We start from the raw sequence: 14,420 nt of genomic DNA, 5'->3' as shown, positions 1-14,420 counted from the left end.
GTACAGAATCTTTTCTTTAGACATGAAATGGGGGGGGCGGGCTCATGGAGTTCAGCCCCCAGTTGCTATGATGAAGATGGTTACCAGCCGTTCTGTACCATCTGCCGGGAATGACCGGGAGACATTCCTGTTTTTACCCAGGCACCCCTGGCCAATCTCACCTGAGGCCAGCCAGGAGCACTCACGGGATGATGACGAGGACGGCTACCAGTCCTTCTGCACTGTACTGTCTGCCACCGGGGAAGGGAGGGGAGAGGATGCTGCTGTTCAGTGCCACAGCACCGCGTCTACCAGCAGCATGCAGTAGACATACGGTGACATTGAAAAAAGTCAAGAAACAATTTCTTTCCCTTTTCTTTCACGGGGGGAGAGCGGGGAGGTAAATTGATGAGATATACCCTGAACCACCCAGGACAATGTGTTTGACCCTACACACATTGGGAGCTCAGCCAAGAATGCATATACTTTTTGGAGACTGCGGGGACTGTGGGATAGCTGGAGTCCTTGGTACTCCCTCCCTGAGCGTCCATTTGATTCTTTGGCTTTCTGTTACACTTGTCACACAGCACGGTGCTGTGGACTCTGTATCATAGCCTGGAGATTTTTTTCAAATGCTTTGGCATTTCGTCTTCTGTAACGGAGCTCTGATAGAACAGATTTGTCTCCCCATACAGCGATCAGATCCAGTATCTCCCGTACGGTCCATGTTGGAGCTCTTTTTGGATTTGGGACTGCATCGCCACCCATGCTGATCAGAGCTCCACACTGGGCAAACAGGAAATGAAATTCAAAAGTTTGCAGGGCTTTTCCTGTCTACCTGGCCAGTGCCTCTGAGTTCAGATTGCTTTCCAGAGTGGTCACAGCAGTGCACTGTGGGATACCGCCCGGAGGCCAATACCCTCAATTTGCGGCCACACTAACCCTAATCTGACATGGCAATACCGATTTCAGGGCTACTCCTCTCGTCAGGGAGGAGTACAGAAACCAGTTTAAAGAGCCCTTTATATCGATATAAAGGGCCTCGTTGTGTGGACGAGTGCAGGGTTAAATCGGTTTAACATTGCTAAATTTGGTTTAAACGCGTAGTGTAGACCAGGCCTTAGTGTAAATGACAATCTGACCAAATGTGGGGTAAGAGCTCACCTTTTCAAGTGGAAGTAGGTGAAAGCAGTCAGCTTCAGTGTTCACAAATTTCAGCAAACCTTTCTGGTGTGTGTAATCTATCTGGTTTCATAACTCCCTGGTTTCATATTGAGTTTGGGGGTTTCTAGAAACCTAAAAACCTCAGAGAAATATGACAAGTTGTACTGTTCTTGCAACAAGAATTGCATGTTTAGCTGATTGTGTAAGAAAACTCCAGCAGCCAAACTGCCTGATTTCAGGCAAACCTTTCACCTAATCTTTTTTTTATGCTGTTCCTCTCTAATCTAGACAGGAAAAAAGTACATGAAAGGTTTGTATACATCTTAATATGTTTGTTGAACCCAAAACTGAACTCGCCCAGCTCCAGGTTGTGCTAGAATAGCATTAATTTTGATCCATGCTACAAGAAGCAGGAAGAAACTATCTTGTATTTCAAACCACTGTTTCTATTGATGTTTCTGACCATTTGACTGATGATGTATTATTTTATAAAATGTTTCATAGACATTTCCTCACATGAATTAGCACATCAACATCAGTAATACCATCTTTCCAAAATTTTGCATATTTTAACAAAAGTTCTGTGCAACATTAAACAGGTGAAAAAGTAGATGCTGCAGCATTAAAATGTGCACTTAGATTAAGATGTCTCATATTTCCTTACAAAATTAAGTATGTTCTTTGAAATGAGTAGGAATATAACTGCATAAAACCGCTCTTAAAATCTGGATTCAAGCAAGTACGCATTTTATATGACTCTACAAGTACAAGTAGTACGTTGCTCTTGGCAGGTTAGAAAGGGAGCATACAAGCATTATCTCATTCAACTGTAGATCAATGCCACGGCTTCAACTATAAGATCATAGCCAAATTGTACAGTAACTAAGATGATTATCAATCACTTTTAGCTCTGCAGTAGCACAGAAGAGAGGAAAGATACTGCAATAGGCTCTCTGCTGAGTACATTTTATGAATACGCTCAGTTGTCTTCCATAGCATTACGCACCCTTTGCTTCAAATAGCTGCTTTCATCTTTCCAATGATAAAAATAAAGACAGACCCAAACCGAAACAGTGCACTAAACATGACAGGAAATAGCAACTTTTTTCTTCTTTTAGATTCTGGCAATTACAAAAAAAAAGATATGTGGGTGTGTGTATATACATATACTTTACATTTCTTTTATTAGCAATGCATCTGGTTGGCACTTTCTATGATCACCCAATATCTTTCTGCTTTGTTTTACTAATTATCTGGCTACTGCTCTATTTAACTGGAAGATATCAAAGAACAAAATCAAGGGCCTGATTTTCTGCTGTATTGCTCCAGATTTAGGCTGGTATAATTCCACAGAAATCAACAGAGCTACAATGGAGTAAAAGTGGAGCCACCAAGAGGTTCCTGTAGTTCATCTGAATTTGACATGTAATTTCCAGAGGCAGGAGTCAGACCACATGCTTAGGCACTGTAGTTCAGCTCTTAGCCTCATTAGCAACTGTATGTCATTTAGAGCTATGAAAATACCTGCCATCAGAACCTAGTCTTCTGGCTGCTGGTAGAAAAAACCGCCAGTCTACACCACTGTTCACAGAGAACTTATGATCCAGTGAATAGGACACAGGATTTGGAATCAGGAGACAGATGTTCTGCTGCCAGCACATTTGCTTCTTTTCCCATTTCCAACTTTTTTTTTTAATTTCACCCTCTCTCAACCTCTACATTCCTCCCTTACCAACATATTCATTTTTGCTGCCCATTAAATTCATTAAGCTCAGATTGCTATCTGGGTCTGGTTGCAACTCTCCTGAGTCTCAGCCACATGGATGAGGTACAAGTTAAAAGTTTTAACTCACAACCTGATGAAAGGTGTGTCAGGGACCTTATGCCAAAGGAGGACTGGGCACAGCAGAGCCTAGCTCCATCTTTCCATCCCATCTCTTTCTATACCATGTCCCCTCTCTGCCCTTATATTGAGAAGGGAGATTTCCAGTGTAGCAGCTGGGAGAGCCACACCATCAGCTTTATACCAGTAGTAATTCCCCCCTAGACTGAAGAAATTCTCCAGTGAAGATCTCCAACCACTTCAAATTCATTTTGCAGTGACAACAATAACTCTCTGAACTAACAATATTTCACAAGATTATTTCAACATAATGCTCCGCACCTAATCTACCTAGGCACGGACACTGAGCTCGTTACTATTGCATCTGAGCAGCTTACCAGGCCTATGTTGCATCCTCATGCAATATGCACACTTCCACAGGCAGAATTTATCCAACTCATTAACTATCATATGATTTAACTATATTGTAGCTGTTGTGGATTCACTTTCTAGACAGATACAGAGACAAGCTGTGCATTTTGGATCCATATCTAAACTTTCCCAAAGACTGAAAAATATTCATGTCCAGACATTTAGGGCAAGTCTACACTACAAAATTAAGTTGACCTATGTTACATCGACATATAGCCACCACAGTAATTAAATCGCTTTTGCATGTCCACATTACACTCCTTGTGTCGGAAATGCGCATCACCAAAATCACTTGCACTGATTTAACTGTCAATGGGGCACTGTGGGATAGCTTCTGAAAAGCAGAAACAGTCAACATAAGCAATTCAGTGTCTACACTGACACTGCACTGACCTAAGTGTTACGCCTCTCGGGAAGGTGGAGTTATTAGGTCAGTGTAGTGGGTGAGTTACATCGGTAGGAGCCACATTTTGGTGTGGACACTTACAGAGCTAGGTCAATGTAAGCTGCCCTGTGTTGACCTAACTCTGTAGTGTAGACCTGGCCATAGTTTGAGCCCAGGGAACCTGGGTTCTAATCCTGTTGCAGCCACTAACCTGCTGAGTGATCTTGGGCAAATCATTTGATCTCTGTTTCCTTTTCCATCCTTTCTCTGTCTCATCTATTTAGATTGTGAAGTAATCAGAGCAGGGACTGTCTCTCACTAGGTGTTTGTACAGCACTTAGCACAACGAGACCCTGACCTTAGATGGGCCTCTGAGTTAGGATTGACAACTTTCTGACTGCAGAAAACCAAATGCACTTACTCCACCCTCTGCCCTGCCCCTTTCTCCAGTGTCCCGCCTCCTGCTCACTCCATCCTTTTCCTGCCATCACTCTCTCTCCCCCACCCTCACTCATTTTCACTGGGCCGGGGGGGGGGGCAAGAGGGCTTTGGCCAGGCAGCATTTACCTCTGGCAGTTCCAAGAAGCGGCCGGCATGTCCAGCTCCTAGGCAGAGGCACGGCCAGGTGGCTCCGCATGCAGCCCCCAAAGCTCCCATTGGCTGTGGTTCCCAGCCAATGGGAGCTGCAGAGCCAGGCCCCTCTGCCTAGGAGATGTAGGGACATGCCAGCCACTTCTAGGAGCTGCACAGAGCCAGGGCAAGCAGGGATCCTGCCTTTTAACAGCCCAGTCAGCGGTGCTGACTGGAGTCACCAGGGTCCTTTTTCGACTGGATGTTCTGGTCAAAAACTGGACACCTGCTAACTCTACTCTGAGTACTACTATAATAATAAATGGCCGTACAATGTTTTACCACTACAGCTTTCCATTGTAGAAATTAACTTGCTCCAAAATGTTCCAATCTTTAATTCTAGCAATGATCCCAGACCAAAACGCCAGATCTGAACAGCTGCCACCTTGAACCTTGCAGCTAGTGCCCATCTCTTATTCCTTTTTGTTTATGAATTAGCTACATAAAATCATATATTCATTATGACTCTGATATGGGCAAATTTCCTTAATCTGAGATTAGACTACCCATCTAGGCAAAATCATATTTTTTTAAGCAGGAATGCTCTACACTTTCTAAGTCAAGCACAATTTGTTGAGCTAGAAACCAAACTGTAATTCAGAAAGTTTCCAATCCTGGTAAAATTAGAGTATATTAAAACAGATACAATGAATTAATTTGATTCAACACATTGTGCCAGTAAGGAAGAGTGTGGTCTTTTGATTTTTATATCTACAGTTGAGTGAAACCTTAAACACCAAAGGGACCAGCAAAAGAAAAACAAAAAACCTAACAGAAGTGCAATTTAGTTGAACAAATTTGTACTGGAAACTTTTAGAATATTTAAAAGTGATCAATCCCTTGCAACAAGAAGTTGCATAATGGCAGGTGGCCCTAAGTGAAGGTTTTTCCATGTTCACTGGCCTCCATTACAATAATCAACATTTGCCACATACTGATGTCTAAGATGCCGCAGGTTTTCGATTTCCTTAAAACAGCGCTAAATTGTAAGGCAGGTAACTACTGGTAGATAGCAAGATTTAATGTCAAACACTGTATCAAAATATGATCAAATCATAACCTCTCCATTTGCCAGCCATTACAGACCACAAGGGCTTTCAGTTTCAGTGACACCAGCTATATTACATACCCTACTTTTTCTTTCTTTCTTTTAAAGATTGTAAACTCTTTGGGGGCAGGGATTGCCACTTCCTCAATGTGTGCACAGTGCACTATAAGCCTCCTTCTGCAACCTTCTCTCATGGGGAGCAGTACTTACCTACACAGTTGCCCCATGGACTTCAATTGATTTCATCGGGACCAAGAACAACTCACCATGTGTAAGAGTAGCAAAGGAAGATGTTAAGGAGGTACCATAGCCAGGTCCAGGGGATACCAAAATCATTCCACCTCAGACTCCAGGTTAGGGCAAGCTTTACTAAGATAGTTTTGCTAAGGCCTTGTCTACACTACACAGTTTTGTCTGCAAAAGGAACTTTTGCCAACAAAACAGTAGAGGTGTACACACTACAAAGTTACTTTTGGCAGCAAAACTCTGCTATTTTGTCATCAAAATAAAGCCTCAAAGAGAGGCATAGAGCTTTTTGTGGCAAAATTAAAGCAACAAAGCATCAGTGCAGACGCTGCCGTTTGTTATGTCGACATAACTGGCCTCCCCCAGTATCCCAAAATGCCCACTGTGACTGCTCTGCTCACTGTTTCAAATTTGGCTGCCCTGCAGGCATGTGCCCCTCCCCATTCAAAACTCCAAGAAACTTGACGTTCCTCAGCAGGGAGAGCTCACAGAGCTGATGAGGAAGCCACTCACAGGCACCAGCTTCCTCCTTGCTTCATGGGGCTCAACCCCTGCTCTGGCCCAGGCCCTGCCCCTACTCCACCCCTTTCCCTAAGTCTCCACTCCCACCCCACCCCTTCCTGTCCCGCTCCACTCCACCCCTGCCCTGTCTTTTCCCTCCCAGTTCCTCCCTCTCCCCCCGGCACCTCCTGCATGCCACTGAACAGCTGATCCATGGTGGGAGAGAGGCACTGGGGAAAGAGGGGGAGGAGCTGGCTGCCAGTGGGTGCTAAGCACCCACCAGCCCTGGAGTACCCATGGAGTCACCGCCTATGATGCTGCTTGCAGCAGCTGAGGAGGCTGTGGGGAATCAAACCCATTAATGTGGAACGTTGCTCTCCCCAGCTGGTGGCCATGCAGGCAGAGCAGGCTGCTGCTGGCGAGGGAAAAGGGAGAGACTGCTCAAGCTGCTGTCTAAAGTTAAAGAGACAGCATGCCAACGCACTCTCCCTAACACACACACTTTCCCAACACGCAGTCTGTCTCTCTGTCCCCCCACAAGCACACACCCTGTCACACACACTCCTCCACATTTCAGTTGAAAAGTGACTGACAGCCTACTAGGATGCCCATGAAATGATGCGACTGAGAAACCTGCATCATGTGACACTGTACCTGCCCCATGAGGCATTGCAAACCCTTCCCAAAGCACTCTGTGGCCAGTTGCACGGTGGGATAACTACCCACAGTGCACTGTTCTCTGTGTTAATACAAGAGCTGCTATTGTGGATATGCTCTGCCAACAGTAGGAGCATCGTATGGACATGCAACAGGGGTTTAATTAAAGTGGCATAACTTTTGTCAAACAAACTGTGGAGTAGACATAGCCTAAAATAGATAACACCAACGGAGAAAACTGGGGTAGATAAACAGGACTTACCCTCTGACAAATTGTTGAGAGCTGAAAAGAAGACAGTAGCCTGCTCACCTAGTGTTTGATGCTACCCTGAAAATATCTGCCCAGAAACTGTGATATGTCTAATTTGCAGAAAAAGATTCTACAAGTATGGTGTTAAACCACCTCCGGTGAAATTGTGTGCTGCATCCTGTGCAGCGCACCACCAAACTCCCAGCCCACAGGGAGGGGAGCTTTGGTAGCTTTAAGCCACTTTTGCAACCTAGGGTGACCAGACATCCCAACATTATCAGGACCATCCTGATACCGGGGGCTTTGTCTTATATAGGCTAGCTATTACACCTCATTTTCCCTATGCTTTGTCCTGATTTTTCACAGTTACTATCTGGTCATCCTACCTGCACGTAGGGAATAAATTGGCAGCATTTGCATTCGTTAAAGGAGGGTCTCAGCCAACCCTGGTTGAAAATGCTACAAAGAACTTTGGGTGAGATAAACTTCTTTACACAGGAGGTTAACCTGTTAGTTAAGTTTGGTCTGTAGAAAGTGTTGGGTTTGGTTTGGTTTTACACCTAGCCATTTGTTTCCAATATTCTTACTCACTCTTACTTGAATCTGTGATAATAAATTTATTCTTGTTTTCACTGTAAATATTTCTAAGTGCTGTGGTGTTAAGCAAAGGGCAGGTCCAGAGTTGAATCTTACAAGATGGTGTGTTCCTTTGGGAACAGCCAACCTGGTAATTCTGTGAATGTTCAGTGGATAAGGGGCTGGACACTGCAAGGAATGCTCTGAGTATTTGAGGGTTGGTGTGTGCCTTTCACAAAAGACCTGGAAGGCAGTGCTTGTGCTGTCAGAGGCTCTTGGTTTCAGGGAACTGATCCACAGCAGGCACAGACAAGACACCTTCACACTAAGGGCAGGTGGTAACGAGGTACCTCACAATCCTGGGGACCTCTGGTGAGCTTCACTGTGATATTGTTAATCCTGTTCTTCTCCAGAACTTTGAGAGGGATGGTGCTTTTACCTGCTAATGTGCATCCAGGCAGTTCAGTGAGTTCATTTTAAATGCTGTGGAAGTAAAAACCAATTACCTTGTTTTTATAAACTGGTAATTCAGTTTATTTGAAGAGAATAATGATCCATTATTTCCTCCTATAAGAAGCGCCTTACTGAGGTCACCAAAAAACAAACCTTGTGAAGAGCATTCATCTGAAAATTATATACAGTAAAATAAAACACTTTACTGATGAGAGGGCTCATGCTGCTCTAAATTAAGTCAGTAGCAATCTCTACCTCCTGTAGTTTTATAAAATAGGCTTTGCTGGGGAAAAACAGTCTATTTACAACAAGTTTAAAGAACTTAAATCAAGCTCATGCAAAACTGATTCATTCTGGTGTCTGTCTATATCAATCAGTTTATTGAACCAAAATTTTACATTGCAGTATACATTGTAGACTTGAATACATGGGTTAAGTGTCTAATCTGTCCTATTATCAAAAAAATATGAATAGGTATGTACTGTGATTATTATTATTACACTGTTCAAAAGTAAATCACATTCTAAAAGGAACAAAACCCCCTTTGATGGCTTTGGTACCTCTCACAAGCAAAAAATGTGTTTGAAATATTCAACATGACTTTTTCCCCCGTGTGAATTAATATCAATCTTCTAGTTGAAATGCATTTAACTAACACATCTACCTAGTTGCTGTAAAAAAACTTGTACTGAAAGCTGCAAATATTAATTTATTCAAATCCCACTAAAGTCAATAGAAAAATTAACTGACTTCTCTGAGTAAGAAAACTTTGTTAGCTCACATAAAATGGACCCAGATCTGAACTCCCACAAACCAAAATATAGCTTCCTCAATCCATATCTACAAATTAGTTCTGTTCTTATAGTTATTTCTTAAAATGATGCTATAATCAGTCTTTTTTTCCATCATTAGTGAGAAGTCATGGTATTCATGGATATTAATGATAATTATTTCCAAATGAAATCACAGTGCTTAGATACTTCTACAGGAATAGATGCTTTAGAAAGGCTTATCTGGAGGTACTTTTGCATTTTAACTTATGGAATTCTGATAAGGTTAATTAAACTTATTACTTATATGAAAGCTTGATAAACTCTAGATTGATACAGCAGCATTTAATAGCAATAGAAGTCTTCCAGAAGGTAAAATTATTCTTATCCAAATGTATTACAATCTAGAGGCCATGGCTACTTCAGGTGCATTGATATAAAGAACAAAGGCACCCATTTTCTTTCAGTTTTTTCAGTATTTTTGTAAGTTCTTCTAAAATTTGTATCTACCACAAACGTATTTCAGATGAGAGAGAAAGGTCAAGGAAAAAAGATCTGAAAGTACCATGAAATGACAACTAAACTATTTTAAAACATTGACTAATGTAATATGGACCCTGTGTGATTATGGGCCAAGGTGCTGGCTATTAAAAACTGAAGTAAAAAAATTCAGAGAGAAATTATGCTGTGGAATATTTATTTTATCCACAATTTAAAAGTGACAACAGTTTGATGTAGCAACATGCTCATATGGTGTCATCTAATGACTATGCCATGTATAATTGTGAAAATATAATATTCACATAGAAACAGGAACCATAGGATTTTTATACCAGATCAAAGCTTTGGTCTGTCATATGTAATATTCTGTTTTTGACAGTATCCAATACCAGATGCTTCAGAGAAAAAAGAAAGAGAAAGAAAGAAACCATAGCCAATTGTGCAATGATGTATGGCACGCTATCCAGAATGGCTCATGACTGTGAGCGCAAACTTCAGGGCAGACTATCAAAAAGCAGGGCAGAAACCCCACACTGTTTGTATGTTGTATGATTAGATTTTGCCAACCTAGTAACAAGTGTGAACACCTAAAGCGCTATTACATTCTTTCCATGGAGTAACAGACAGTTCCCTGGGGATTCCAGTCTATCTTGCCATCCAGTCAAGCTGGACTATGTGATAGATGGTCATTTTATATTAAAAATCACAACAATATTCAGGTTACATCCAGTTCCAAAGGACCAGTCAGTTACCTCAGGTCATTTGTGCTCAGATCTCAAACCAAAGACAACACCTGTAGCCAATCCCATAATAAACTAACTATAGATTTGTTAACTAAGAAAAGAAATCAGAGTTATTTACAAGGTTAAGACAGGAAACATACACACACAAATGAGTTAAAGTCTTATATTTAAAAAGATAGTATAAGCTTATATAATAAGCAGCAGTATGTGTCTTTTAGGGCTGACCCATGCCAAGCAGCATGGTGATCTCCTGCTTATGTTTAGGAATCTTTGCACCTCAGAGTCTAGAAAGGACAAAGACATCAAGTTTCCCCTTGACAGGGACTTTCCTATCCCCTTCAACCCACATTCCAAGCTGATGGGATGAGTTCATGTTTAGGTTTCCCCTACCTGGAGGGAGTGAGAAATACAATCAACAAGGTATCTGTCCATTGAAGCTACACAGTGCCTCATTTGCCTTCAAGGGGTCATCTTGTGTGCAGGACAAGCACTTTACCTTAATTAATACATCTTTTCCTGTTTGGTGATTTGTACAATTACAAAGGTTTACATTGCAAACACTCAATATAACATTATACCATGGGCTATAGATATTATAAGTAGGATTAATACATGCAGCATCTTACAAACAGCACATAAAGTCTAAACATTAAACACATTCTTTTACCACCAATATCTATTTTAACTATGCTAACCCACAGGTAAGTCAGAGTGGTTCCCAGCTAAATGTTTGTCATTGTTCAGTGAGGCTGCGAGCCTTCACATGAGCTGACACCAGGTCTGTATATGGAGAGAAAAATGCAGCAAGGACAGTTGTCAGAACTTGGGAGTTGATAAAGAATGTAAAACTATGATAAAACCATTAATCTTTAATATTTCAAATGGAAGCTATATGGACATCCTGGTATGTTTCTCACACAATGTTTGAATATGGATTTATCAAAGGCATCGCAATGATGCAACCAGTAAACATTTCTTCTCAGTGTAAATGATGCAATTAAAGTGGGTTTTTTTGTTTGGTTGGTTGGGGGGAGGGGTTTGTGTTTTTGGGGGGGTTTTTGGCCACAACAAATATATTAAAAGCCACTGGAACTATTTTTGAATTCAAGTTGATATTCAACATATTCACCAGCAGTGAAGGTGCATGCTTCAGAAACCCCTTGTTATTTGTCTTTTTATGTGAAATATACAGTCCATACTATGAAGTTTATTCTCTCAAAATACACACTACTCATTCATAAACTCTGTGTGGAAGCATGTGTGCAGAGAGCTGAATAGACTCAATATGGATTTCAATGATATAAACAAAGTTTTCCCTTGATTCCATTGCTAGGAAAACATTATCTGGTTTTTAAGTGAGGGTTCTTAGACAAGAGATAGCACCACCACTTCTTCCATGAGGTCAGTCTTCTTCCACATTAAAAAAAATATAATTAGCCTCACATCACCACCTTCAGTTCATGGCAGCAGTTTATAAAGGAACTACAATAGCAAATTGATAGTTGAAAATGAAGATCTGCTTAAGAGATTTAATATCTATCGGTGTGAATTTCAGTTATACCCCAGTGCTGTAAAGAGCTCTGAGGCATTCAGCGGAACCATATGATCTTTGAATTCTTTCATCCAATTCTTATCTTGAAAGAAATTGTACTGTCAATGGATTTATTTATTTAAAAAAATACAAATCGTATAGGCTTTGCAGTTCTGTCCTGTGAAGGGTATAATTCACTTACTTCTGTATTCATGGTTAATATCCATTAGCCTTAGTGGGTGTACATGGAGAAGAGAACAGATCCCCTAAGCCACATTTTGAGGCCTACATGGGAACTAAGTGGTGCTTATGCCTTATACTGACCCACTACACGGGGGGCGAGGAGGGGGGGAATTTCTCATGCAAGTGGCTGAAATCACAGATCTACTGTGAAATAAAGGCAGATACAATTCAGTGCCTGTCAGTAAATACAGCATCTGTCACTGAAAAACATGCTAAACCACTACTGAAATAAAGCCTATGGCATGTCCCAGTATTAAAACCATGGGGCCAAATTAACACCTGGTGGAAGCAGGTGCATCTCCAGTAAATACAGCAAATGGAGTTGTGCTTGCTTATACCAGGTCTGAATTTGTCCCAGTAAGTATATCTAGTACCTCCCCAAATGTGTGCGTAAGGACAGTCTAAACCAGAGTCCAGGAATCAAAATGTATTCAGAGCTGGAAATGTTGAACAAATAAAACTTAGTATGGTTTTCAGAAAGGAAACAGTTTTGTAATGCCTACTGAACAAGAACAAGTACAAAAACCAGGAACTATCTGACAAACATTTTGATATTGGAGTGGAAGTTTATTTGTGGTTATACTTAAAATGTGCCAGGTTTTCATAAAATTGCAGGCAAGTGATTTTAGCTAGTAAGTGCATGGAATGCACAAACCTTTTTCAAAATAGATAAAATTGATGCATTTTTGTAGCAATCATAAATTAATGCTGAAGACCTTTGTCATATTCTTATAGTTGAGTTCTGTCTGCAATCACATTTATACACTGCAGAGTCAGATTGACTTGGGAATTTTGAAAATTACAAATGCACTGTTTTATAATCATAGAGTATCAGGGTTGGAAGTGACTTCAGGAGGTCATTGAGTCCAACCTGCTCCTTGAAGCAGGACCAATCCTGAGACAGATTTTTGCCCCAGTTCCCTAAATGGCCCCCCTGAAAGACTGAACTCACAACCCTGAGTTTAGCAGGTCAGTGCTCAAACCCCTGAGCTATCCCTCCCCCCTTCTCATAGATAAATTGAGTGCTTCCCCTTAATGGAAAGTCATAAGTGTATATGTTCATTGTAGTAAGTTATTTTTTAAAATCTCCACGTTGTAAATAAATATGTAACCATAATCAGTGAATATAAAAAAAAGTTATTTAGCTGTTTGAGAGAAACTAAGATCTACATGAGTTCAGTCTATACCTCCTAAAACTGATAAAATAATAACAATTCTTAACAAATATCACAAATGTAGAATGGGGATAATGATATGTCCTTTGTAAAGTGCTCTGAGATTTACTGATGAAAAGCCCTATGTAAGTGCTACTAGGTATTATTTATTATTATTGTTGTAGCCTCTACCATCAGGAAAACATATTTAGAAATAGCATCTTTTACATCACAGATCTCCCATTAATTGCAGTGGTAATTTCATACATAGAACAAATGCCCTTGATCAAATTATTTGTTTTGAATAACTAGCAGATGTGTTTAGCCTTTCTCCCTGTATATGCATTGTTCAATCACATAATTAATTTTACAGTTTTGGTTGGTATTTGTAATTGTTTCACAAACAGTTGTGTAAACTGGGTGCTCTGGGCAGTCACAGTTCATACCCTGTGATTGGTTGCTGAAGCCACATGGCATTGTTTCTGTGCTCTAACGGGATTATCGATACTTTATCAACAAAAGAAATTCCCCTTAATGTTCACAAATTGACCATGAGCAGATCTTGCTTTTATTCATTCGTTTGCTGTTCAGAAATTGAACAGCAAATCATTCATGCAACTTTAAAAAAAGAGTTTTTCAAAATGGCCACAGAGCAAATACTCAAAATTTTACTTAAGTTAATATTCCCAGCATCTCCATTTTCTAGTCCTGTGTTCATTCCTCTGGCTTTACTTAGGGCTGGTTTCACTCTGGGCTAGATTGTACCTCTTAGGCATAAATCAAAGTAAGCAATGGTGCAGAGTTGCATTGACTCAGGCCTGGTCTACACTATGCGTTTAAACCGATTTTAGCAGCGTTAAACCGATTTAACGCTGCACCCGTCCACACAACGAGGCCCTTTATATTGATATAAAGGGCTCTTTAAACCGATTTCTGTACTCCTCCCCGACGAGAGGAGTAGCACTGAAATCGGTATTGCCATATCAGATTAGGGTTAGTGTGGCCGCAAATCGACTGTGTTGGCCCCAGGACGGTATCCCACAGTGCACCATTGTGATCGCTCTGGATAGCAATCTGAACTCGGATGCACTGGCCAGGTAGACAGGAAAAGCCCCGTGAACTTTTGAATTTCATTTCCTGTTTGACCAGCGTGGAGAGCTCACCAGCACAGGTGACCACGCAGAGCTCATCAGCACAGGTAACAATGCAGTCTCCTGAGAATCGAAAAAGAGCTCCAGCATGGACCGCACGGCAGGTACTGGATCTGATCGCTACATGGGGAGAGGATTCCCTACTAACAGAACTCCATTCCAAAAGACGAAATGAAAAAACATT

The 14,420-nt window shown here is 41.1% G+C and overlaps 2 protein-coding genes across 2 annotated transcripts in view; one reads left to right on the top strand and one right to left on the bottom strand.

Moving 5' to 3' along the window:
- The window catches only part of THEMIS (thymocyte selection associated), a 113,982-nt gene that overhangs the window by 41,982 nt on the left and 57,580 nt on the right, over window positions 1-14,420 (bottom strand). The window lies entirely within an intron of this gene.
- The window catches only part of LOC127049284 (uncharacterized), a 225,808-nt gene continuing 225,558 nt past the window's right edge, over window positions 14,171-14,420 (top strand). The window contains exon 1 of the mRNA XM_050949911.1: window positions 14,171-14,340. The gene's annotated coding sequence lies outside the window, so the exon portion shown is untranslated. The remainder of the gene's footprint in view (window positions 14,341-14,420) is intronic.

This window comes from Gopherus flavomarginatus, chromosome 4, assembly GCF_025201925.1.
Source record: "Gopherus flavomarginatus isolate rGopFla2 chromosome 4, rGopFla2.mat.asm, whole genome shotgun sequence".
In the NCBI taxonomy this organism is placed as follows: Eukaryota; Metazoa; Chordata; order Testudines; family Testudinidae; genus Gopherus; species Gopherus flavomarginatus.
This window is presented reverse-complemented; position numbering and strand designations above follow the sequence as displayed.